Here is a 26,692-nt window from a genome sequence, read left to right as displayed (position 1 = left end):
TAAAAGAGTGAAATAATTTATAAAAACATAAAACAAAGACAAAGTTTATTTTCTAATTAATTTTTTATAAAAATTATAATCAAAGTATATGGAAAACAATACATTTTTATAAATTTACTTCTTAAAACTGCTTGGATTTTTTTTAATTTCATTTAAACCCTTTAAAAATTATCAGTTTCACCATTGACCACAATGTTCAGCGATTCCCAAGTTGGGGATATCGCTGTTAGTTCTTATTCATATTTTTACTGAATAAAAAGCTTCTTTGTTTTTTTTACTCAATAAATATGTAAAATATGTACTAGTTTTTTTATAATTTTTAGAAAATTGCCTGTTTTTAAGACCTTTCTTTCTTTTTCGTGTTTAGCCTCCGGTAACTACCGTTTAGATAATTCTTCAGAGGATGATATGATGTATGAGTGTAAATGAAGTGTAGTCTTGTACATTCTCATTTCGACCATTCCTGAGATGTGTGGTTATTGAAACCCAACCACCAAAGAACACCGGTATCCACGATCTAATATTCAAATCCGTGTAAAAATAACTGCCTTTACTAGGACTTGAACACTGTAACTCTTGACTTCCAAATCAGCTGATTTGGGAAGACGCGTTAACCACTAGACCAACCCGGTGGGTTTGTTTTTAAGACCTACAAGGTAGAAACCCCACCTAAAATAAATATAAACATTAAAGTATATAATAAACAAAACCTATAAATTTAATTTTAAAGATTCATTAAGGAATTTATAAAAATTACAATACCTAATATTGTGGTGGAATTAAAGAAAATTATACTGATGGCCTGACTAAAATAATTATTTCTTACTTCTTTGAATACTAATAAAAGTTTACTTATAAGATTATTCAACCTAATTTGTATTGACTTCTAAATAGGGGAAGGGTAAATTTTTCATAACTAAACTGCACTACGGGACTCAAGTGATACCAAAAGAATAATTAATAGGCATGAAGCAATGTATAAGCGGGTTACAATATGTAACTTTAATAAAATAACAGAAGTTAGAATAAGTAAAACCATAACTACACTGCAGAAGATTACAAAGCTGAGAAGTTTTATCAATACTTTATTTAATATATAACTTGTACTCATGAAATTTCTGTTAGTTTTTGTTGCAAAATTATTATTCTATGAATATAATTGGTATTAGCTATCAAACAAGAATGTGGTATGCATATTAGATAGCATCATTAAAAAGATTGTTCATAAACGATCTGACAAGAGATACAAATCAATTCAGAAATTGTTATAGCCATTCTCAAGATAATAAATCTAACAATATGACAGTTAAGGTGAGATTATTATATGTTCCATGCAAAGCAGCATAATAGGAAAGTGAGAGTGAAGCATAACAAACCCATTGAAATGCAGGTGATATTCAACTTTACAAACTAAAATTTTGCCCTGCTCATCGCAAGTACTGGCTATGTAATGAGAATCATTTCACTTAAGAGAATGCAACTCTGATTAACACTGCTTGCTTGAACCTTAGATGCTTACATGTTTGACGACCATAAGAGAGAAACTGGAAAAAATGGTACAAAGAAATATTAATAAGTCACTTCTATATATTATGTATACTGCCTCTACCCAGAAGAGGATAGGAATGAACAAGTAAGTCTAAAAAAATTGTAATAAATAACTTAACTATTATGCTGTAAATGTTAGGTAACTGACTGAATTTATGGATGTGAGTATGTTTATTCAAAATAAATAAGCATAAAATGCCAAGCCATTTGAACGGGGAACCTTCCAGATGAAAGGCACAGATGCTATCATTATGCCATACACTTCAGTCATACAATAACTAGTACCTCGAGTAGTACTTAAGGTATTATGGCCTTGTTATAAGCTAGTTTTACTGTATGCGTGTATGGATATAAACAACCAGAAAAATTTACTAGAAATAACAATAAAATGACGTTTAATGAAATTAATAATTTCAATAAGGCCAATATTTTTATATCTAAAGCTACCCATACAGCCTGCCAATCAGTTGTTTAATTATAGATGACTAGATTTATAAATGACCAGGTTTCACTTTGTCTTTACAAATAAGATGACTAATCAAATAATTTAGTTCATTGATGAACATTTTGTTAATAAGTGAAAATTCTCTTCTTCTTTTGCAAACCAACATATACATTTCAGTTGATGACTGAATTAAATTTTTGGTAATCATTTATATATTGATCTAGTTATATATATCTGATGATCCAATTTTATTCTATAATCGTGTATCAAATAACATCTCCGATATGCTGACCAAATTATCATTTACAATTTACAGAGTGGCCCCAATTAATTTGAGCAGTTCTTTAACAACTTAATCGTTAATAATCAAAACACCCGATGTATGAGCAGCTTAACACTAACACAGATGTACAAAAAAAAATCATAAGTGCCAAAATCCTCCAACTTGAGGATATTATCATTAACATAATGTTATAAATGAAATGTTGAAACTAGGTAAATCTTTTCAATTTCACTAACATTTGTGTATTAAAAAAAAACAATACAGCACCAAACTGCCTAATCAAGTATAATGAAATCCATGAATGTAATTTAAAAATAAAAAAGATAGTACAAATATTTAGATATAAAAAAAGTATGTACCAACTCCCATTTTGTTACGGCTGGAAGTTAAAAATTCAAAATAAAAAATTGTACAATTTAATGTAATCATCAACAACATTTAATTTTTATTTATTACTATTTATACAAATTTTAATTATTAATATTAGAGGAATAAAATCTATGTAGATTTTACTAATTAAATGCGCCAGATTCAGAATGTGCAATCAGCTACTGCAGTGTAATATCAATATTATCTTTTTCTTTACATGAAATCAAATAACAACATATTTCTTTATCTTGAACAACTGAAAGATTCCTGTAACACAATAAACATTAAACATTTAAAAAAAATGAAAAACACTTTTAAAAAAATGTGTGTGTGTATATATGTATATTCAAAAGGAAAAACAAGATTCAGCAATTCACCAGAGTACAGAACCAAAGAGCTCTAATCTTATTTTTTCATTTTTATTACTCTCTCTTATGTATCAATAGCGCTTTTGAGGAATTCCTAGTCATCAGTTGATTAAAATTTCAAAATTACACATATAAAATATGTGTAGTCAGATAATTAAAACTTTTTAAACATCTTTTTGGCTAGCCACTAAATACATCACTGTCTGTTTGTATTATTACAGACATATATTATTTATATAGACAGAGCTGTATTTAGTGGCTAGCCACAAAGATGTTTAAAGGATTTTAATTATTTGACTACACATATTTTATATACATAATAACTTTGTATTTTAATGTGTAATTTTGAAATTGTAATTTAATCAACTGATGATGATGATGAATTTCTTGAAAAAACTATTGATACATAAAGGAGAATAAAAAATAAGGTAAGAGGTCTTATTTGGTTCTGTACTGTGGTGGACTGTTAAACTTTGCTTTTGCTTTTTAATTATTACAGAGGAAAATTATTTATGATTATTTGTTAATTTATTTCTTATTATACAAATTGTTTTATGTATGCGAGGATACATGTTACTTATATCATAACTTACCTTACCTTAATAACTTCCCAACTGTTAAGTTTTTTAATTTATTTACCAATTCATACCAATTGTATGGCCTCCATAACAGGTTGTTTTCTTATAGGCCTTCGTGCCTTGCAACCACTTTCCAGAAGTCTTCTGCATGCAGTAGATCGTGAATTTTCACACCAGCTGATTCTAAGTCTTTTTGTAACTCAAAACTGTTTTTCTGAGTTTTAATTTTACTAATTCTATGTAAAATAGCCAAAAAGGTAATCTTACATTGGGGTGAAACTCCAATTACGTTTGGGGTTTTAGCCCAACATAAAATCCATTTCATTGAAGTGAAATTGTACCATCTCAAGATTTTGTCTAATTATCTTATTAACTATACCTAGACTAACCTTCTACTCTGCTTCTAACGGTCTTTGAGTCATACAAGTATGTTCATTGAGTGTTATTATCTTGCTTCTTTTCTTAGAAGTTAAATCCATACTGCTACTTTTCTAAATTTATTAATGCAATCAAAGAAGATCATTTACACTAGAAGAAATCAAAATAAAATAGGTAAGCAATGCACATAACCTCTCAAAACAAACAAGATATTTTCATGCAATACTTGAAATGGAGGGAAACAGCTGTACTACATTTGGAATTTTTGGTACCATGCAACTAACAAAAAGTTACTTCTTGTTCACATTAATTTGCACAAGACTGTACTTGTTTAGTTTTGTGTGAGAAATTGATTTGTATAGTGCCCCTATGAATTCCTTGTAGCTGTGGGTAAATGTATGTCCAGTTTGTCCTATGTAGTATTTTGTACAATCAATTCAATTTAATATATACAATTCTGAGTTTCTGTATTTGTTGGCTTATCATATTTAAATACATTTATTCACTCCTGAATATATTTTGTTTGTTTGTGTATTGGAACATAGCATTGAACGCTAATGCAGTGGATTGCACAAATAAACTGGGCTGACAGGAAATGCATACTTGTTCATAGATTAAGGAACCAATAAAGGCAATATATGTTGCAACAGAATCACAATCTTTACAAAATACCTTATAGAAACTAAACATATATACAAGACATGCTAGCAGATAATCAAGATATTTAGATTATATGAAATCTACAAACTAAATTTTATTTAAGAACATGCAAAAGTGAGATTGAATGAACAAGTATAAAATAGATTGAATATATTGTTTGATAAATATTTACACATTTTCCTATCCTTTTTAAAATAGTTAACAATATCAGAAATTCAATAGAGGAATATGCTGATAATTAATATCAGCTATTTTCTTCTTCTTCTTCTTCTGAAGAGAAGAAGTGAAAATAGGCTCCATTAATTTTAAAGCAGTGTTTACAGTTTTAATTTATTTTAAAACATTATTGTGTTATTGAAGTTGAATTAATTTTTAGCAGCTGTTAAAAATAATACTCGTTAATATGTTTATAATTGTTAAATAATTTTATAATTATAAAAAATTTTATCAGAATTATCACATTTATTAAATATTGTTTAAATGTTTTTTTTTTTAATTTATAAAGACCCTTTGTGCAGCTCCACTATGATCAGCAGGACAGAGGATCTTTTAAAGTGGTTAGGAAATTTATTATTTATATCAAATTCATTTTTGTATTTTTAAAAATGCCATAAATTGAGTTGAATTATTTATAGCTTTTAAAAAGTATCTTTGAACAGTTGATATCTTGTATGTTTATATCCAGTTTCTGTTATGTACAGAGTTTGATTTTGTTGTGTGTATAAATAAAAACATTCATCTCTCTTATTTACTTTTATATTACTATTAGTTTTCAAACTTTTAAGTATTTTTAATTTAAATGGTTTTGTTTTCATTTATTATTGTATAACTTTTCTGTTTTATTTTTATACCAATTTGAATTTTTTGCTAATCTTTATTACAGATCATATAACTTATATGAGATAAAACCAAGTTTTTTTTTATTAATACCTTGTACTCTTTTGTGTAATGTAAATGTAAATAAATAAAATGAATCCATTAAAATAAATATAACAGATCTAATATACTACTTGATTGCATATTACATGCTTCCTAACTATTTCAAGGCAAGTATCATATATAATATCACTAATAGAGTATTTCATAGTAATCATGAAAGATCTTCTGAAAATGTATGAGTCATTGTTGTATTTTAATTATTATCATTAAACAATTATATAAACTCTCAGTTCATAAACACTTCTTATAACTTCTCATAAAAATTGTTTACATATTTAACAAATATATGTCACATTGTATTTTTTGATTGTTGGCGATAAAAATTATTTTAAAAAACCTTAGTACCTAGAGGCAGTTAAAAAAACTGATATATTTTTTTAACTTAAATGTTGATTCATAAATCCATACGTAAGTACTAACGTTTTGTGGAATATGGTGGGAAATTACAGTTTTAACTATTTTTATCATTTTTTTTTTAATTGATAATTTTCAAGAAAGTTCTGATTTTGGTAGTATCAGTATTATACTATGTCTGTATTATACTATAGATTAGTGATCACATTTAAATAAAAAATATTGAAATATAATTAATAATTTTAAAGAAGTGAATTTTTTTACACTTTTTATAGTTAGGAAGTTTTAACTTTTTTGTTAACAGCAAATGAGGATAATTGCTGTTTTTTTTAATACAGAGCGTTTCATAATGTTCTTTCGAGTTTCGAAAATTCATTAACAAAAAACTATTTCACTTATAAGAATAAACCTGTACGGAAGAGTACTTCAAATAGTTTTTTTTTTACATATACTAGGCAGTTAGTAAACCGTTTGCTTACTAGGCGTGGACAGTAGAGAAAATGGCTGCTACGGGAAGCGAGAAGTCGTTTTGTGTGTTAGAATTTCACTTGTCAAAGTCAGTAATTTCTGTTCAACGTGCGTTTCGGTTGAAATTTCATAAGGGTCACCAAGTGACAATTCAATTCGTGCACGGTATAAACAATTCAGTGAAACCCGTTGCTTATGCAAGCGAAAATCAACTGGTCGTCCATCAACCTCAGAAGTCAATGTCGAACGTGTGTGTGCAAGTTTCATTCGCAGCCCGACAAAATCGACTGCGGCTGCAGGCAGAGAATTAGGAATTCCGAAAAAAACAGTGTGGAGAGTTCTCCGTAAACGTTTATTATGCAAACCGTACCGTCTTCAATTAATCCGGGGTCTTTCTGATGGAAATAAAACACGTAGGCTCAATTTTTGTTTACAGTTACAGGAAAAGATGTTAGATGAAGGTTTTCTAAACAATATAATTTTCAGCGATGAAGCTACTTTCCATATTAGCGACAAAGTAAACCGTCATAACGTGCGAGTTTGGGGAACTGAAAACCCACACGCTTATGTGGTACACATTTGGGATTCTCCGAAAGTAAACGTTTTTTGTGCGATCTCTCGTGAGGCAGTGTATGGGCCGTTCTTTTTTTATGGAAACGACAGTAACCGGCATGATATGTTACAATTATGGCATATGCCTCGGCTACTCAACTACTTCATTTTCCAGCAAGATGGTTGTCCTGCCCGTTTTCATAACGAGGTTCGACAGTACCTTAACACAACATTACCTCGGCGCTGGATAGGACGTGCGTCTGAAGAAGACCAACACATGTTATTGCCACCAAGATCACCACACCTCACGCCATGTGATTTCTTTCTCTGGGGTTACGTGAAAGATACGGTGTTTATCCCACCGATGCCGCACGATATCGCTGAGCTAAAGGATCGCATAATCAATGCAATCAACTCTATCGAAAATGACATGTTAGAGCGAGTTTGGCAAGAGCTAGACTTTCGTGTTGATGTGTGCCGTGTCACCAGAGGAGCACATATTGAACATTTATAGATTTTAACAGAAACTGTTTGAGTCCCTGGCATCACCTCGTACAACTTTCATTTAGGTAAGTGAAATACTTTTTTTGTACTGAATTTTTGTAACTCCTAAGAACATTATGAAACGCTCTGTATAAATATAAAGTGTATATTAACTGAATTACTGGATTGTATAAAATTCATTTTAAGAAAATATTTTATTACATAAACTTGTTTTATTATTAATTTATTTTGTTTTTATTATTATTAAGAAAAAATAATAATAAACTAGTTTATGCTTTGCAACATTATTTATGTTTGTATGAGTAGAAAAGAAGTAGTTATTAGTGTTGAAACTGAATTATTTACTAGTTACTGCAAAAAAGCTGGAAAATTATATACACTTCTCTCATTGATGATTAAATTTATTGTAAAAATTTTAAAAACGTCTCATTTACATTATTAGGAAAACAAAATATACTTGCTACCATGTTATATTCTCAATCATAATTAAATTTGAAATAAATATTTAATTTCTTTATACTTGAGGAATCCGTCCTTTCTGCTTAGAAATAAATGTTTCATATCTAAGCAGAGGATCCTAGCACAACTTTTATCATGTCATAGATTTATTAATGAAGAACCTATAACTTATTGAAACATACATTTTACATGCTGTATAATTTCATTTCAAAATCAAACAAAATATGGTAAAATTAATTAGTTCAACGGTTATCGGTTCAACGGTCATCAACGGTTAACTTTTAAAATTTTAAATATCAATAATGGTTATGAAGTCATGGTTGACGAGTAACTGGTGGGTTATAATGTCGAATCTTCTCTTTAATCTTGTTGCATTAATTATAGTTATTTTATTGCCAGTATTTATGGAAAGTACTCACGTTTAACATTTGTTTTTGTTCATGTGTTTTTCTGTTTACTTCATTTTTAAAATATATTTTTTCATCCTTAATGAAATAGATATTTATCAAATAACATTTAACTGACAATAAGGTGTATACTTAAATGCATTTTAGTAATAATGCTAGAAATGCTTGGATTATCTGTGGGCTTCATATAAGTAAACATTTTATAATTTATAAATTACTACTGAAGGCTTTCTCGACTGAAATAAATGTTATTAGAACTGTCGTTTCATATACATTTAAATCGATTGTATGAAAAATGTTATTAGGTAATCTGAGCTATTCATTTTAGGTTTTCGTCGAATAAATTTTTCACTTGCTTATTTTGATCAAAATATTATCCGTGGGATTTCATGGACAGCATTGTAATTAAAATTTAGTTTAAGAGTTATTTATCCTGATAGACAATCTTCCTTATCGATAAGTAAAGTCTAGTCTAAACAAAATGAAATCACATTGTATGGTGGAAAACATTAACTTTTCCTGTTTTACAACTCCTTTTTTTATAACAAAAGCTATAAAAAGGTTAATGTTTAAAAATAAATACATGCTACTTCAAAAAAAGTAGTCACAACAGTTTTCCTCTTACTATTATATAAAACTGTTTGTGATTTGAGTTAACAAAAATGACTTGGATGCTGGATGATGGACTCTTTATACTGTATTACATTTGCTGAAACAAAAAGCTATGTTTGTAAATTGTTAATAAGAGAAAAATATATATTATCCAAAAGCTATGTATATATATTTAACATGTAATTTCATTTTTTATTAGTATTTTTATTTCAGTATTACAATGTTGGTTACATTACATGCATGTATTATAAAAAGTTAGGTGAGATTTATGAAATGACAAGTGAAAAAAAGACCAAACTTAGCCAGGAATCAAATTAAGATTTCCTGATCTAGAACTCTAGATGTTAAATGATAATATACCAACTCCAGTGTATTATACAGATCAATATTTTACATGGGCTTCACTTTATGAAGAACAGATACATCATTTTCAAGCAGAAAAAAGTGGTGATTTAATAAAAAGAATGGTATTATTTTTCACAAAAACTGTAAAAAAAGAGTTTTGTTGAATGTGAGTTCAATATTATTTATCAATATTATTCAAAGCAAGCGATTTCAATATTATTTTAAATACTTGTGTATATTTGTTGTATTTAAAAAAAGGTCATTTAAAATGCCTTTTTTTAACTGCACATGTATTTTTTAAGTATTAATTAGGTACTTGTAAGTATTAGATTAGGTACCTGTTTTTTCTACAAAAAAAAAGCTACTATGAAAGGAGTGAATTATTTCCTCACCTAACCTACCCTGATGTAATAAGATAATTTATAATACTTAAAAATAAAATGTGCTAAGTATAACAATATGAAACATGGTTACATGTAATATAATTATTTTCCAGTATTTATCTGCATTAATAAGTTGTTAATAAATGGCAGTCAGAAGTTTTTTTTTATGGCACTGAAAATCCTTATGAAAGGGTTGTCTGTAATGTGCTGCTACTATTTGAACTCCATCAAATAATATCCCACTGTATCTGTTTGGTGATTGTTCCATTATTTTTCCTTTCTTCACAACCTTTCAGTATAATTAATTTTGCATTTTTTAACAGTTCTTCAGATTTGCAAACTATGGTTAATCTTCACTCTTAACCTTAACTATGGTTAACCTAAATTATATATTCTTATAATTTTCAGAAGTTAGAAACCAATATTTACGAAAATAGTGGTGTAGTATTCTCACCATGAATTAGTATGGCTGTGAGTTTGTAATAAGCAGTTATTACATAAAACTGTATTCGCTTAGTTGTCCTCTGTAAATACATAATACTTCTACTACTTTATTTAAATTCTTGTAATGCTAGTGACATCACCTCTTGCATATCTTTGGCTGTGAAATTTGAGGCAGTTCTTTCTATACTTTTTTCATAGGGGTAGAGTGTTATGCGCAGCGAATAACTTTTTATAAAGAAGTAAAATAATATAAAAATCTAAATCTAATTATGCGATGAAATCCAAAATATGAGTATGTTTTTTATTTGTAATTATACTCTTGAAAATATGTTACAAACTGTTGTTTGTTTCATAGTAAATACTAAATGTATAAAAAAAAGTATAAAAATTAAACTCAGAAGATATTACAATAAAGTTTATAAATTCTGTAGATGTTTTTTTTATAGATTTATTATTTTTTTAAATCAGTTAACATGTAAATTTTTATATGAAAATTTGCAAGAAAAACTAAAATTGTTGTTGTTTATTAGTGTGCTACTGTTTAAATTATAAATTGTTTAATAATCTTTTTTTAAACAGAATATTTTGAAATAATTTCTTTTACCTAAACAATAATAGTATTCATAACCAAATATTATATATATATATATATATATATATATATATATATATATATATCGTAATTTTATATACTTTTCATTATTATTTGAAAAAAAATCTAACCTCTGATGCCTTTATTACCCTTTAAAAAAAATTTATTTGCTCAAAGGTTTTCCAATAAAAGCAAACATCAGAACTGAATTATTACTAACATTTATGATATAATAATTAATTAAGAATATGGATTTAAAGTAATAAAAAGACCATTAAATTGTAAGATACACATATAAAAATGTTTATTATTTACTAGTTAAGAGATTTAACTATCTTTATTGGATAATGATATTACTACTATATATATTATATTATATATATATATTATATATATTATATTATATACTATATATATTATATTATATAATTTTGTTTGTTTCTTTCTTTTTATTATAAACAGAATTTATTTGAATTATGAATTTTTGTGACATGAATTACATAAAAAAATTATTAACTGTAAGAATTATTAATAAAAATAATTGTTATTATAACAAAAATAGGCTGTCATTTTTGTATGTTATTAGAAATCATACTATATAATAATAATTATTATTATTAATATTAAAATACGTAAATAAAATTAAAAAAATACTGAATGTGTCACAAGATGTACTGTAGATAACAAATGAAATGTTATTGTTGTATTTAGGATGTTGTATATTAGTTAATAATGATAATAATAACTGAGTGTATAGAATTGCCTTTAATATAATAAAAAAATTATGAAAAATATGTTAATGCTGTATTATTTTTGCCTATTTATTATTATATTATAATTAATATTAATTTTAAAGTTCAGTCAATGTCTGAAGGTAACCCTTCTTCATCTTTCTGGCTCTACCTATCGTGGTTATTCATTTTGCCATCTGTTTACTTTTGATTATATATAGCTGTTTTTAATTAGTGTGTAACATTTGCATTGGTGGCATCCTGACTGAGGCAAGATGAAATATGTCAAGACCATTGAAGGTGACTTCCGGTAAAGCCCCTCAGGACTAGGTATGGAGGTGTTGGTGTGGTATTTAGATTCATCACATGGTGGGTATCTTATCCTTTGGGGGTCAGGATGTTTATTATTAAAATTCACTGCTTTTTGTTTTGCATTCAAAAAACGTTTGGTTACCAATCAAATAAATGATCTTTAATTTCAACTACAAATATTTTATGTAAATACTAATTAAAATCTCATATTCAAAGGGCATTAGAAAAGTTCTGTAATATAATGGAATGGATCATCACAAGTGGTTACAAGTTAGTGCTGTTTAGAATGTCCCAACCCGCACTGTAGCTGCTCTAGTCACTGTCTCAGTTTCATTTGCTTTTCAGTTGTGTTAGTGAAAACAGGTTGTGGTCGAAAACTAGATACCAAACAATCTTGTGTGTGAATTAGCTATTTATCAGTGCTTAGAAGAAATGGTTCCTGTGGTTGAAGAGGATATCCAGATACAGAAATTATATATGTTAACGTCCCCAGTCAGATGAAATCTTTTATACTGGCTCATCACTAAATGCAGATCAAAAAGTCCTCGTCTTCGTGCTGCAATATTTTGATTGTGAATTCAGCTAAAAGATATGGACACATATGAGAATTTAGAAGTCATTACTTGTTTTAAAATGTTTTTTTTTTAACTGAGTACCTTTCAGATAAGTGGCTACTGGGCCATCAGATGTAGCTTAACATTTTGGATAACTCAAAAATATTTACAAGAAATATTTCGGTTGCAAAGAATTTCCACAAATATGTTTTGGAAAAAATACTGTAAAAAGAATAAAGTACATATATTTCCTGTAAAAATAATTTAAACACTCGGAATACATTGAAAGTAATAATGATTACTCTGAATTAACTCCATTAATCTTTTTTAAATTGAAAAAATACGAAACAGAAGAAAATAAATTTACTTCTATCTGTCGGCAGATAATAAAAAAACCTTGATTTTCATTTAATTTTCTATTTAAATAGAGCTATATTTAGATAAATTTCCCACTTGAGCAAAAAAAGAATTACGTGTTACATTAACTTTAATTTTCAGCATGAAAAATATACAGCAATTTGTATGAAAACTAGTATTCAGTCGGCATATAACAGAACTCGTACATCGCTAACGCACCAGTACTTCATTTTTATAATTTTAAATATGCTTACTTACTCGTATTTAACTACAGTACAAGCGGAATAGCCAGTCTCGTATGAAAATATTGTAGACAACTTCTATGAACCGAGTAATTATGTGATTTTTAATATTTTCGATTCGATATGTATCAGTTACATTTTTTCTTTCAAAAATAATCTTTTGAAATAATTTAAAATAAAAATTAACGATTAGATTTCCATTAAATTTAGTTTTCAATATAAAAATTACATACCGGCGATTTGTACAAGTAATAATCATTCTGCTAGTATATGAGTACTGTATGATATAGAAACAGCTAGCCCACTAAAGCACCACTCGTATAAAATCCAAAATCTTTATTTTTAAAAGAAGCGAGTGGCACAAAAAAATAAAAAAAGGGATGTGTTTAATATTTCATACGACATTTACCGATTTATTTATAGAAGCTTATTAAAAATGTATGAAATATTTTTAACAAAAGGTGTTCTTGAAATAATAATAATAAACCAGTGCAATACAATATTTATATTATCTTTTTTCATCAGCATTTTTTTTTATTTTATGATGTGTGTATATTTATTTTTCTGTCATGTATATTTAGATACAATAAATATAAAAGTTTGTTCTTAAAAAAAATGTCCTTACGTTATTATGTACATACTAAAGTAGTAAACTATGTTGTTTAAATATATATTTTTTTGTAACATTTCCGTCATGAAGTCCTGAATTGGAGGTTTTCTTTATTTTATTTTGGTACTGAAAAATTTAGTAAACTGTGCTTACAAACGTAGTAAAAATACTTTCACTAAACTGAGGTTTTCTTAAATCAGCACAGAAATTAAAGCGAACAGTAAGCTTTAAGAATCTCATTCCAGGACAACGTGTGTAACAGTATTCTAATTCTACTACTTAGAAATTGTATAAGTCTATTACAATTGTTACAAAATAAAAACTTACGTTTAAACATAAGCTTTATTAACAATCTTTTATACATTTCTTCGTGTAATTAACTGTAATTTTTACATTCAGCTTTAATTTGACCGTCATCCAGTAACTAACTGTTTAAAATACTTTCAATGGATATTCGATCTCGGATAACTATCAGCAAGTTGAGAACTGATATTCGTAAGAAGCGTGAGCTGAGGCACACCTGTTCCACCTTCGATTAGCCCCCGGTTAATCGACTAAATAGGTCTGATTCTTTAATAATATAATACAAAACTATCTCGGGTAATTCTCGGCAAATCTGATCATTAATATATACAAAATTTTACCGTTCTGTTGCTGTTATTTTGTACTTTGTTTTCAGAAGGAAAGATATTAAAAAATTCATATGACGGACATCGGTGATAAAATTAAAACTTCGTTAACATTCTTAGGTTATGATTTTAATGATTACAGGAGACCAAAACTAAATACAAGAATTATATTATTTAATATATTAGAATTAATTTTATTAATCGATTGTTTTTTTATATTTAATCGATAATTGGGATAATATCGATCGAATAAGTAATTCGTTAAAAGGGCTAATAGTTTACACTCTTTGTTTCTCCTATTTCGTAAATTATTTAACATGCTGGAAGGATTTTCTGTCTACTATTTTAATAACTGTTCGTGAGAGTAAGGATAAATTTCCTTTTCCTGTGTCAAAAGACCGAAAAATGTTACTGGAATATAATAAAAAAGAATTAATTTTTAATAATAATATATTGTACACTTTTATTTTCTTTGATGTTATTCTTGTTTACATACTCCCTTTATCAAGTACAATTTATATTCTGTTAAATACCGAAGATTTTAATACAATAAAAGTAGAAAATTTACCTTTACTGTACCCAGCTTATTACCCATGCAATTACAGAAAACTGTACGTTTATTTTGTATGGTATACATTACAGTGTTTGTATATAACATTTGTAGGACATTATGCGTACGTTACTTATTCCGTATGTACTTTATCGATGGAAAGAATTGTGAACGACATAAAATTACTTTGTTTATTGATAAGAGAAATGTTAACATTAATTCCAGAAAAAGGAAAAGAATCATATCACTTTGAGGAAATTAATTCGAATAATTCTGATTGGATTTTCCTAAAAAATGAAGAGAATGATTATTTTTCAGAAGATAAATCAAGATTAATGAAAAATTACTTGAGATATATTATTATACAACATCAATTAATATACAAGTAAGATTTTATTATTATTATTAGAAACTTTCATCTCAGAAATGTTCTTTTTTTGAGGTTTTTAGGGGCATCGACTACTTTGGTCATTATTTTAAAGAAAGCTTTGGTTATTTTAAAGAAAGCTATTAAAAAAATAATTTATTTTAGTTTTGTTTTCTGTTAATCTCTTGACATATTGTATAGGTAGCCAAAGGCTTTTCAGCATTTACTTGTGCAAACAATTAACTAACTGTTCGTACAAAAGAATGTTGTTTTCGATGCCTTGTGTAGCATCGAAAATGTATAACATGGATTTTTATATTTATGAGATACCGAAAAATTTCGGACAATTGAAGTAACCTCGGATATTTCATGTTAAAACCGATCACTACTAACTTTGATGATTATCAATTGGAAAATGAAGCTACGATTAAAAATCCTTTGTTTATAATTTACTTAAATTAATATGAGCAATTTTGCTAGTTATAATAAACATTTAATACATATACAGGGTTATCATAAAAGAATGGTGCGGTTTTGAACATGGTTTAAATTAAAACAGAGTTACTTACAGTTTATGTTTTTTATTTTTCAAATTTGTCATCTCAAACATTTTTTAAAATAATTAATAAATTTCAATATGTGCGCCCTCAGTTGCTCGACAAATGTCCAAACGATACTCAACTTCTCTCGAAGCATTGGTTAACATTTCTTTGTTAATGGTTGTCATTGCTTCATTAATCCTGTTTTTTAAGTGGTTTAGGTCGCAAATTTTTTGTGTATAAACAACGCTTTTGATGTACCCCCACAAGAAAACTTTTTTCTCGTGGGGAAAAAGGGTCGTGTGTATTGGGACAGAGCAATGATTGCTCTGTCCCAACACGCACATATGACTCAAAGATAGATTACCAGTGAGTGTAGTGTGGGATTAGGTACTGTAAATGAAATCGGGAAAAGGTTTAGGGAAACAGTTTCCGTCTCTTCAAAGAGAAAAGGAAAATGTGGACGGAAAAAAAAACCACGCCTACACAGGATTGATTACTAATAAGAAAAAGCAAAATTAATTCACGATTGTCAACTGCTGACCTTAATCAGGGGTCTTGAGAGCCTCTGGAACTAATGTTTCTGATATGACAGTTAGTAGAAGATTATTGGCAGTGGGAAGGATTGCTCAGAAACCTAAAAATAAGCAGTTACTGACACAGGTTATGAAGACAAAAAGACTTCAACGGACAAAGGAACATAAAGAATGGACTATTGAGATAAGGGAAAAAGTTATTTTTTTTAGACGAGACTCATTTCTTTCTCCAATGGGAAAGAGTAACCTACATTCATAAGTCATGAGATGAGAAGATTACTACGCCAGCACTCCTGCAACAAGCTCCCAAACACCAGGCCAAAAAGATGTTTTACAAATGAAGGGCTAGGAGCACTTTTGCCTTGGATGGGATGATGAGATCAGACCGGTAAATATGCCAAAGAGAAATAGTCCCACTTATGCAGAAAAACCCAGAACTCATTTTCCAGTAGGAGCTTGCACCATGTTACATATCAAAGAAAGAAAAAGAGTTCATCAAAAATTAAAAAAAAATTGAGTGCTCTCGTGGCCAGGGAACCCCTCTACCTGAATCCCATTGAAACTTTATGGTCCATACTAAAAATATGACTTGGGAAAATGAATTGTAGCACTGACCTTATTAGTTCAGTGATACAGGTTTGTTGTCGAGATGAAGAAATCAAAAATCATTGTTCTACCTTAGTGGAATCAATACCAAAGAGGATTAATGAGATAATAAAAAACAAAGGACACATAAACTATTAAATCTGAGTAAGTTTGACTATCAAACATTTTTCATTTTAAAAATAAAATTTTCAGTTAAAAATACTGTGTTAAGATTAATTTGTTCGCCATTGTACATAGGAGATTTATTGTTTACTTCTAAATATGAGCTTTCCAAAACTTCATCAATAGCGGTGCAGAAATTTATTTTTGAATAATGGTAGGGGAAGTATGTGACTTACCTTCTTCAGAGTTTATCTGGTTAAAACCTTTTTTTTTGTAAAAAATGTCTCCTCCCTCAAACTTTTTCATGAGAAAGGATATGTATCTCTTTGATCTGTTTAAACTTCATCCTACAGTTATCGTTTTGGAGATTGATTTTGATAACCCAAACCTGTAAAAGATGCGTGCATTAATTTCATGAAGGGATACACATAACCCTTAGGGTTGGTCTAGTGCTGAATTCGTCATCACAAATCAGCTGATTTTGAAGTTGAGAATTTTAAGGTTCAAATCCTAATAAAAGCAATTACACAGATATGAATACTAGATCATGGATACCGGTGTTCTTTAGTGGTTGGATTTCAATTAACCACACATATCAGGAATGGTCAATCTGAGACTATACAAGACCTACCATTCATTTTATACATTCATTCATTTTTACCTCATTTACATTCATATATATATATATATATCATCATTCATCCTCTGAAGTGGTTCTGGATGCTAAACAGAAAAAGGGGAAAGGCGTACACATGTTTCAGTGTTTGAAATGTTTGTTGAGAAAAATTTACAATTTCATTTGGATTCTCTAAAATGCCAACAGTCTTTTATCTACATTATTAAAATATTATTAAAAATACTGTTTTTATGTTTTGTAAATTGGCATTGCTTTCTAATGCTTCTTTTTTTCTACTTTTTATATAATTTTAATTTTAAAAATCTCCTGGTGACAGTTAGCACTTTAATCACAGTGTTAGTGACACTGTACTTTAATTTAATAATTACTAGATAAAAGGCAGGAAAATGTTACATGGTTATTGTTTCGTTACACATGATTTTCTTAAATGTTTTTGCCAATTGTAACTAAATAAGGTCCATGAATTTAGTGTACTAATTACAACAAAAAATTTTACAATGAAAAGCTTCAAAATCCTCAACATTTTTATCTGTTTTTCCTGAGTTGTGATTTTTTAACACAGCTATAACCCCAAAAAGGACAACCTTTTTTATCCTCAAAACTCAAATATAATTTTAGATAAATCATTTGTATCAAGAAGTATAAATCGTTAGAACAAATGAATCGTTCATATGCTTCATTCAAAATAAAAATGTCAGTACATACAGTAACAAACCAACACACCATACTTTATTATTGGAGAGATATATAGTCCATGACTGAGGTGATTTTTTTTTAATGTGATTAATAATAAGATGTTTTATATATATATATATATATATATATATATATATATATATATATATTAAATAAATAAATATTTAAAAAAACAAGAAAATAGAGTAAGTATAAGAAATTGTAAATAAAGTAAATTTGAAAACAAACTGACAACATAATACAATAATTTTCTTTATACGTTAATTATATAGTTATAATAAGTACATTTTGTCAAAAAATTTAAAACATTACAATATCGTATATAATAACAATAATAATAATAATAATTACTGTTATTATGAATTTTAAAATTCTATTTTATAATCCATGTATGTAAAAAGTAGTTATGAAATAATGCACTCAGATTTTGTTATTTCACATAGAGTTAGTAATATTTTTTTTCCATAAGATAAAGTTAAATAATGTCTGTTTTTTAGAAAAATGATAATTAAATTTATGATTGCAGAAAAGTATGTTTAATCAATAAAGGAATTCCAGGTATAGCAGTGGCAATGCTATGCTCAATAATTGGATATGCTTGTTTCTCTGTATATTCTATTGTGAAGGTATTTATAAAAAACATATATTTAAAATAATAATAAAAAGTATATTTACAGTAGTTTTTGAAATAAAATTTTAACTAATTTTATATGCATGTGTGCGCTCACACGTGTGTGATTGTGTGATGTCTGATCTTATAAAACTAAATTCCATAATTTTCTTTTATTTTTTAAAAAATTTTTTGTTTAGACAAGGAGTATAATTTCAAAGTTTCTGTTAACTTTAACATTTTGTGTGTGTGTGTGTGTGTGTGTGTGTGTGTGTGTGTATGCGCGTGCGTGTGATTCAGGTGATGTCTGATTTTATAAAACTAAATTCCGTAATCTTTCATTTTTTAAAAATATTTTTTGTTTAGATGAGGAATATAGTTTCAAAGTTAACAGAAGCATTTTACTGCGTTTCTTCGTTTTATATAATATATTTATTCGACATCAGAGGTGAACGGATGACAACAGAGGTATGGCTATTAAAATCAGTGTTTAATTAACACATAGATTTATTACTAAAGCTTTCTGAAAATGTAATTGTATAAAAGTGTACATAACTTGTTTTTTTTGAAAATCGGTCCAGGAGTTTAGGAGTTAAGAGCATTTAAATAATTTAATAGAATTTATTTGACCTAATTTTATTGAATAATACTGATATTTATAAATTTTTATAGAAAGTTAAGGTATTATTGATATAAAATCAAAATTAAAATTACAAGAATTTGTTAAAATAATAAAGATGGAAGGCCAGTTAGAATGAGAAACAACAATATACAAAAAAATGTTAATTTTCGTGGTTGATGTATGGAACTTTTTCTGTTATCTATGAATAAATTAATTAGAAAATCAATTAGTACTTTTGAAATCCAATTAGTCAGCACCGATCTAGATAATCCAATCTTAAAATGTGTTAGGATTTCCTTTCATAATTATAATTTACTTAAGAAGGATTGACAAGAAATATGAAACTTTCTAATATCTCAGCGGACTGCTTCTAGCTATTTTTATTTGGCATGATAATATCTTCTGTTATTTATTCTTTCATTTTCATCATTGTTGTGTTCTTGGCTTAATATTCGGTTACGTCATGTTTTGTGTACTACACATTATTATGCCATTATATTTTACAAAAATTGTGTACAGCAGTAGTAAATATTTAACGAATGTAAAATTTCTGTTTAACAAAAATAGTAATTTACAAAACCATTACGTAATCAACAGTGGTCAAATGTCATCATCAAGTCACTAAATTCTGAATACCCTATTACCACTTCCACACTCGTTGTCATCCTCCAAAGAAATTATAAAACATTAAAAAAAAGTGATTAAAAATAATCAATTATCTATTTTTGTCTTATGTTTCATTTTCTATTATTATTGTCAGCTTTCCTATACACAATACACCATCATAAATTGAGAAAAGCTAAAAGCAGCTCAAGATGAAAAGCAATATATTTACCAGCCGCAACTGAACATTATTTTGTGGCTGTCAATTCTTAATTATTTTAATATAATTGTTATTTAATTTGTGTACTATGTTTGCTATGGATATATATAAATATATATATATAAATATATATATATAAATATATATATATAAATATATATATATATATATTTGTATAAACAGATATATACACAAACAGAATATTTCACGAAGAATATATAAAAATTTCAGAACATGTACTACTGGTTATTTTAATATAAAATACCTAAATTTGTTCCATAATTTAGATTCCAAGAATTACAATCTGGCTTAATTTTACCAAAGGCACAGGAATCAGAGCGAAATCTTTCGCCAGATGACACTCACTAACAAAGCATTCTCGAATCTATTTTTATGTGAATTTTCTTCTTTATTTTCACTACGAGAATGTGGAAGTTTGTTACATTCTATATATTTATTCTTCATTAAAAATAAAGAATTTTTCTATTTTTTTTCAGTGGGAAAATTTAAGAAATGTTCTTTACAATTCCCAATGGATAAATAAACCAAACTGGTTTAAAAAAATGTTGTTGATCATGATGACACAAAATAATAAAAAAATTGAAATAAAACCATTTGGAATAGTGATTCTCAATCTAAATAATTTTGCTATGGTAATAATTATTTTAATATACATATATAATAATAAAAATGTAAAATATAATATAATTCCTTAAATTAAGTTCAGCATCATTCCTTAACAGTGCAATAAATTTTATCATAGCTGCAATCTGTGAACCATCTCAGGCAGGCTGCTCAATGTGAGGGTGACCCTGATCAGCGAACATGTACTGCTAGTAGTAGCTGGCTATTGTAGAGTGAAATCTGAACATTTCATAACCTTAGAACATTGGGCTCACCGAATGAAGTATAAATGTTAAGGAATATTTTGTTGTGTTCAATGTCTCCTGTTACTGTCAGTGATTGGTAGCTATAGAAACTCTCTTGTGTGGCAATCCCTATTGCAGGTTTTAAGACTATTGATATCTTTGCCATTGAGCACCAATTATGCTGCTTGATGCCAAAACGATGGGCCACCTCACCTCCGAATGCATGCGAGAAATAGTGGACCAACGATTCCATTCATGGCAGATTAGGTGGAATGAATCATCTGTTAACTGACAAGTTGAAGTGGACAATTTCTTCTTCGATTTATGCTCATGAAAATGTTCACATATTCTTCAAATAGGCTTTATAAAAATAGTTTAACTATTTAATCATGCTAACCATGTTAAGCAGTTGAAAGTCAACTGAGCCGACCAGCATTATCAACTTACAAACAATTTCACTAGTTTTATGATTATTGAACAGATTCATTATAGGTACAAGTACTTTCTTTTTGTAAAATTGTACAATTCATTTGTGAAAGCCAAAAATGCAAAATGTGATGACTTAACAGTTAAGAATATGTAAGCAAACATGATATGTTGGGATGTCTTATAAGAAATAATATAAATCAGCATTATCAAAGCTGAACTGCTACATTTCATATTTTCTGGTACTTAACCATTAACCAGGAAATGTGAACAAACTTACTGTTCCTAATAATCAAATACACAACTACACTTATTTCTTTTCTTTGTTTATCTGGCCTCAGTAATGTAGCATAACCTTTCATTGTAGTTATCCGTTTGCTGTCTTGTTTTAAATAGTACAAAAGCTTGTTTTTATCAGACAAAGTGCCAATGGCCAAAAATCCAAGAAAGCTGAACTAGATATCTGAATGTATTTGGGACATCAAAATTCTTATTCAAAATAATTGACCATTAATAACAGATTGTTGCATTGTGAGTATTAGTTTTTATTGTTCATAGGTGAATAATAAAAACAAGCTTGTTTAATCACCTGTTAAACTATTTATTAATGAATCCATAATATTTTGAAATAATGTAATATAGTAACAGCATGAGGAATGCTGTTTATTTCGTAAGTTAATTCAATGGTACTGCATTACACTAACATTGTTAATTATTTTTCACTTTGAATTTAGCTTTGCTGAATTAAAATATCCTTTTTTATATTACTATATAATATAAATATATAATTTGTTTAATGATACAAGGAAATATCATTATTATTCTACAATAATATAATATTTTCTTTTTGTTTCAGTCTATGAATGCTATATATACATATTACAATATATTAAGTAAATTAGAAAGTAAGTAAAGAAATCTGTAGCATGTATTTTAAATAAATTAATTAATTTTTATTTATAATCATAGTTGTTAATTATTTATTCACAAAATTATGATTTGAGAGTTCGTCCCATACATTAATATTTATGGAAACGACTGCTGCTTCAATTGTATGCCTTAAGTCAGATAGATCAGTAAGTAGCAGATAACATTTCATTGAAAACTACCTCTTCATCGAGTCCATCAAAATTATTATAGTGTGTTCTGCCTGTTGTTAAGTTCCTGACACCAATGACGCCTCCAATTCTTTCTGTTCCAGTCCAACTCTTTGGTACCTTTGTAACTTAGATTCTTGATGTTATCTATCATCTTCGGTTTTCTTTCTCTTCACCTTTTCTAATTCACAGTTCCTTTGATCACTATTGTTAATACATGTTTTCCTCTTAATAAATGACCAATCCAGTTGCCCTTTGGTTATAATTATTCTCAATGGTGTTCTTTCTACCTTTACTCTTTCCAATTCATCCTTGTTTCTAACTCTTTCTACCCACTTACTCTTCTCCATTCTCATCCACACCCACATTTCTGTAGTTTGGATTTTATCCCTCTCTCTCTCTTAACCAAAGTCCACATTTTGCATCTGTATAAAAGCACACTCCATATGTAATACTTTACCAGCCGTTTCTTTAGATCCAACTTATTTTTGCTACAAAGCAATATATTCTTATTAAAGGCCTCCTTTGCTATGGCTATTCTTGACTTAGTTTCTGTATCACTTCTCCAATTATCATGTAACATGCTTCCCAATTTAAATTTTCCTACTTATTCTATTTTCCTTTTGTTTGCCTGGATTTCCATGTTCTCTTTGTCATTAACTCTAATAATTTTTGTTTTCCCTTCATTAAATCTCATGCCATATTCCTTCATCACTTCTTCTAACTTAAATATAATCCTGTGTAGTATTTTATTGTCATTCACGGTAACATGTTCACTGGGTCCATGTCGACTGATTTAGCGATTGGGGAAGAAGTCATTAAACTGATCCCATACAAAGCTACTCCAGTGAGGAGGTAAGCTGTCATGTCACCAAATGAAATTCTCTGGTCTATCTTACATTTGAGGAAACAGTCGTGTATGCAGAATGTCAGAATAAACAACTCTTATACTTCAGTCAAAAAGAATTTCCTGTAAACATCAGAGTTCATGGGGATTTTTTGACCTTACCCCTGCCTCGATGCAGACATTACGTGTGTTAATCTTTCAACAAAGAGGAAATGTTGACTCATCACTAAATACAATATAATTGAAAAAGTTGTCGATTTTGCAACATTTTGATTGTGAAATCAGCTAAAAGGTATAGATGCATATGTTAGCAATTCCTAACAACATTACAACAAAAGTTCAGCATTTTCTGCAGATTTTTTGGTCATCTCTTACTCTTTCCTTTACACAGACATCTGGCATTTCAGATCAATGATAAATGTTATCACTTGGGAAGATCATAAGTAAACTTTCTACGGAACGCAGTCTAAACTGTAACTACAGATTCACATTTACCAAACTGAAAAACACCAAATGGTTTCTGTTCAGGAGTCGCAATCTTTGGTAGCTACCAAAGATTGGTATCAAACAGGAAAATATGGAATCAATCTACAACCATGTGCACAACTAAAACTATGATTGTATCATAAAGTTTTTCTCTTTGATTATATTCGTAAATCAAGGTTTTAATCTAATCCAAGAAATATTATAACAAAATAAAATTCCAATATTCTTTTTGGTACACCTGGTTTATGTATTATAGAATTATGTTTTTTACTGTTATACTTATAGAATATTTAAATATACTTAAGCTAATTAATAAACAGAAATTTCAGTAATTTTTTTAAATATTTTAATATACTTAACCTGATTGATAAATATACCCACATGTAACACCTTCAAAGGCTTTTATACTTTTACATACTTTTTGTTTAACGTGCAGTCTAGCCTTCTTTATGGCAATCTCGTCAGTTCTTTTTTTAAAACACCAATGCTTTAACGAGTAGAGTTCTTAAATTACTTGGGAATGGAGTTTTAGGGTGATAGATGCCAGCACACTATTCTGTTGATGTTAAGAAATTAGTTTAAAAAAAAATTACATTAACTGAAGGATTGATTGAAACCGACAAGGAAAATGTTTATCGCTGTCTTCCGATCTCACAACATCAAGCTGTGTAGTTTGAATCGGATAAGCCATTCGATACAGCACATGTATCGGCATACGAAAAATATAATTATATAAACTGCAACGATTATTAAGATGAAAACTGAGCTCAAGAAGGACGGATTCATCAACGATATTAAGATAATAAATTTTTTGTTGCAAAATTAATATCACATACTTTAATGGATATTTTTATTAGTTTTTATATATTTATGTATTTTGAGATAGAAGTTTAAAATTATTTGTACAATTTGTTTACCATTATGAAGAACATTTTTGTTTTGTTTAAAATCTGTTTAATATTTGCCATATTTTAGGCTCTTTTCCTTGAAGTAAAGTCTAATTTCTAATACCTGTATCTGTTGCTTATTTATCATTTTCTCTTTTTAGAATTAAAATTCTCTAGGTCAAGTAACACATAACATCATCAAATTTAACCCTTAATTTTGGTTCCATCTTTTTCTCTGTAGGTTCATTTTACGGTTGGAGCAGAAATAAATGACTATTATTTAGTGATCAATGTAATGTAGCGTTGAGCGAAATATTTTTCTAAATAGTATCCAAAACATCTTCTGAAATACTCCAGTGAAAATTTTAATCAATGTTTGAAAATAGAACGAATTTGAAAGAAAAATTATTTAATATCAAGATTAATTCGAGAACAAAGTTTGAAATAATTTTTTATTTGGCTTTCCTGGGTCACGGGGTCGACTCCAGGGCCACAGTGCTCGCTTCATTTACCATTCCAGTCTGATCAGAGTGCCAAGCCCCCAGACCAATTTTTAGGTGTAGATGTGTTTATACATATAAGAATAGCCTGTAAATAACCTATACATGAAAAAAAAAATTGTTAAATTCTTGAGCATAACCTTTAAATATTAAAATTTACTAATAATTTATATTACGTATATTCATGTTTATAAATTATATAATATGTATTCACAAATTAAATATTATAGATCTATAAATTAAATAAAAAACTGCTATTTTTATATTTTTTGTATGTATAAATTAAATAAAAAATAATTGTTTTTATACTATGCAATAAATAAAAAAAATAGTTACAAATTAAATAAAACAGCCTGCTTCTTTGTATATATTTATGTATTATGTAAGCTTGTGTGTATTCATGCTTATTTGTATATATTTTCATAACGTAACATTTTTTTTTTTAATTTGGAAATTTTTTAAATAAACTATTTTAGTGTAAAACTGTTTGCTTCTTTTTTTCTTTATTTCCTATCATTTTCCTTAAATAAAAATTTGATAGAGGTAAATAAACCCAGTCAGTCGAGTTTTACATTTTATTATTCTTAAAAGTGACAAACAAATACTAATACAGGGCATAAGTAAATACAAATAAAACTTATTCAGCAGAATAACTATAAATTCCAAATTAAAGTTTATTTTTAGGATATACTACATAATATTTGGAGATGAACTCGTTGAATTAATTCATGATGTTGCTGTTGCAGCAATATCACCCGAACAATCTATGTTTTTCCTTCTGAGTTTTGTCACTTTCTTGAAAACTTTGCTGTATTGATAGTAGTTTCCATTCTTGAAAAAATAAAGGAATTCGTAAAGGAATTCTATGTATGCTGGTATTCCATGAAACAGACTGAATACGAGGTCGGTGCTGGCTGTAGCAAAAGAACATTCGTCTATCTCCAGCATATAGTCCTCGTAGATGAGATACGTTTTCCTGGTGTAATTGCTCACGACCCCGTTTATCTTTCAGAAAGGGGTGCTTCAGGGGTTAATTCTGGGCTCCCTATTATGGAATGTGGCATATGACGGCCTCCTAGTCGTTGAGTTCTAGGCAGGGATGCAGTTATTCGTCTATGCGGATGACCTTGTTATTATGGTGACGGTGAGGAACGCTAGTGAGATTAAACTCTGAGCCAACAAATCCCTGATGGTGGTAGACTGGCTTAAGGCTAGAGGGCTTAGGGATGCACTTCATAAGACTAAAATGATCCAGATGACGGGAAGAAGGAGGATCTCCGTTGGATTGGAAGGAATATAAATGACCCCTCGCAGAGGTCAAAGTAACTTGGTGTCTGGATGGATCTACGAGGGGGTCAAGGTGCATATT

General features: G+C 28.3%; 1 long non-coding RNA gene across 1 annotated transcript; it reads left to right on the top strand.

Annotated features, from left to right (window-relative positions):
- The first annotated feature begins 18,694 nt into the window (after positions 1 to 18,694).
- Positions 18,695 to 20,837, top strand: LOC142333244 (uncharacterized). The gene is made up of 3 exons (XR_012758565.1): positions 18,695 to 18,782; positions 19,133 to 19,234; positions 20,709 to 20,837. It is a non-coding gene; the product is annotated as an uncharacterized LOC142333244 (long non-coding RNA).
- The last annotated feature ends 5,855 nt before the right edge of the window (positions 20,838 to 26,692 follow it).

This window comes from Lycorma delicatula, chromosome 12 (assembly GCF_047948215.1).
Source record: "Lycorma delicatula isolate Av1 chromosome 12, ASM4794821v1, whole genome shotgun sequence".
NCBI classification, from domain to species: domain Eukaryota; kingdom Metazoa; phylum Arthropoda; class Insecta; order Hemiptera; family Fulgoridae; genus Lycorma; species Lycorma delicatula.
This window is presented reverse-complemented; position numbering and strand designations above follow the sequence as displayed.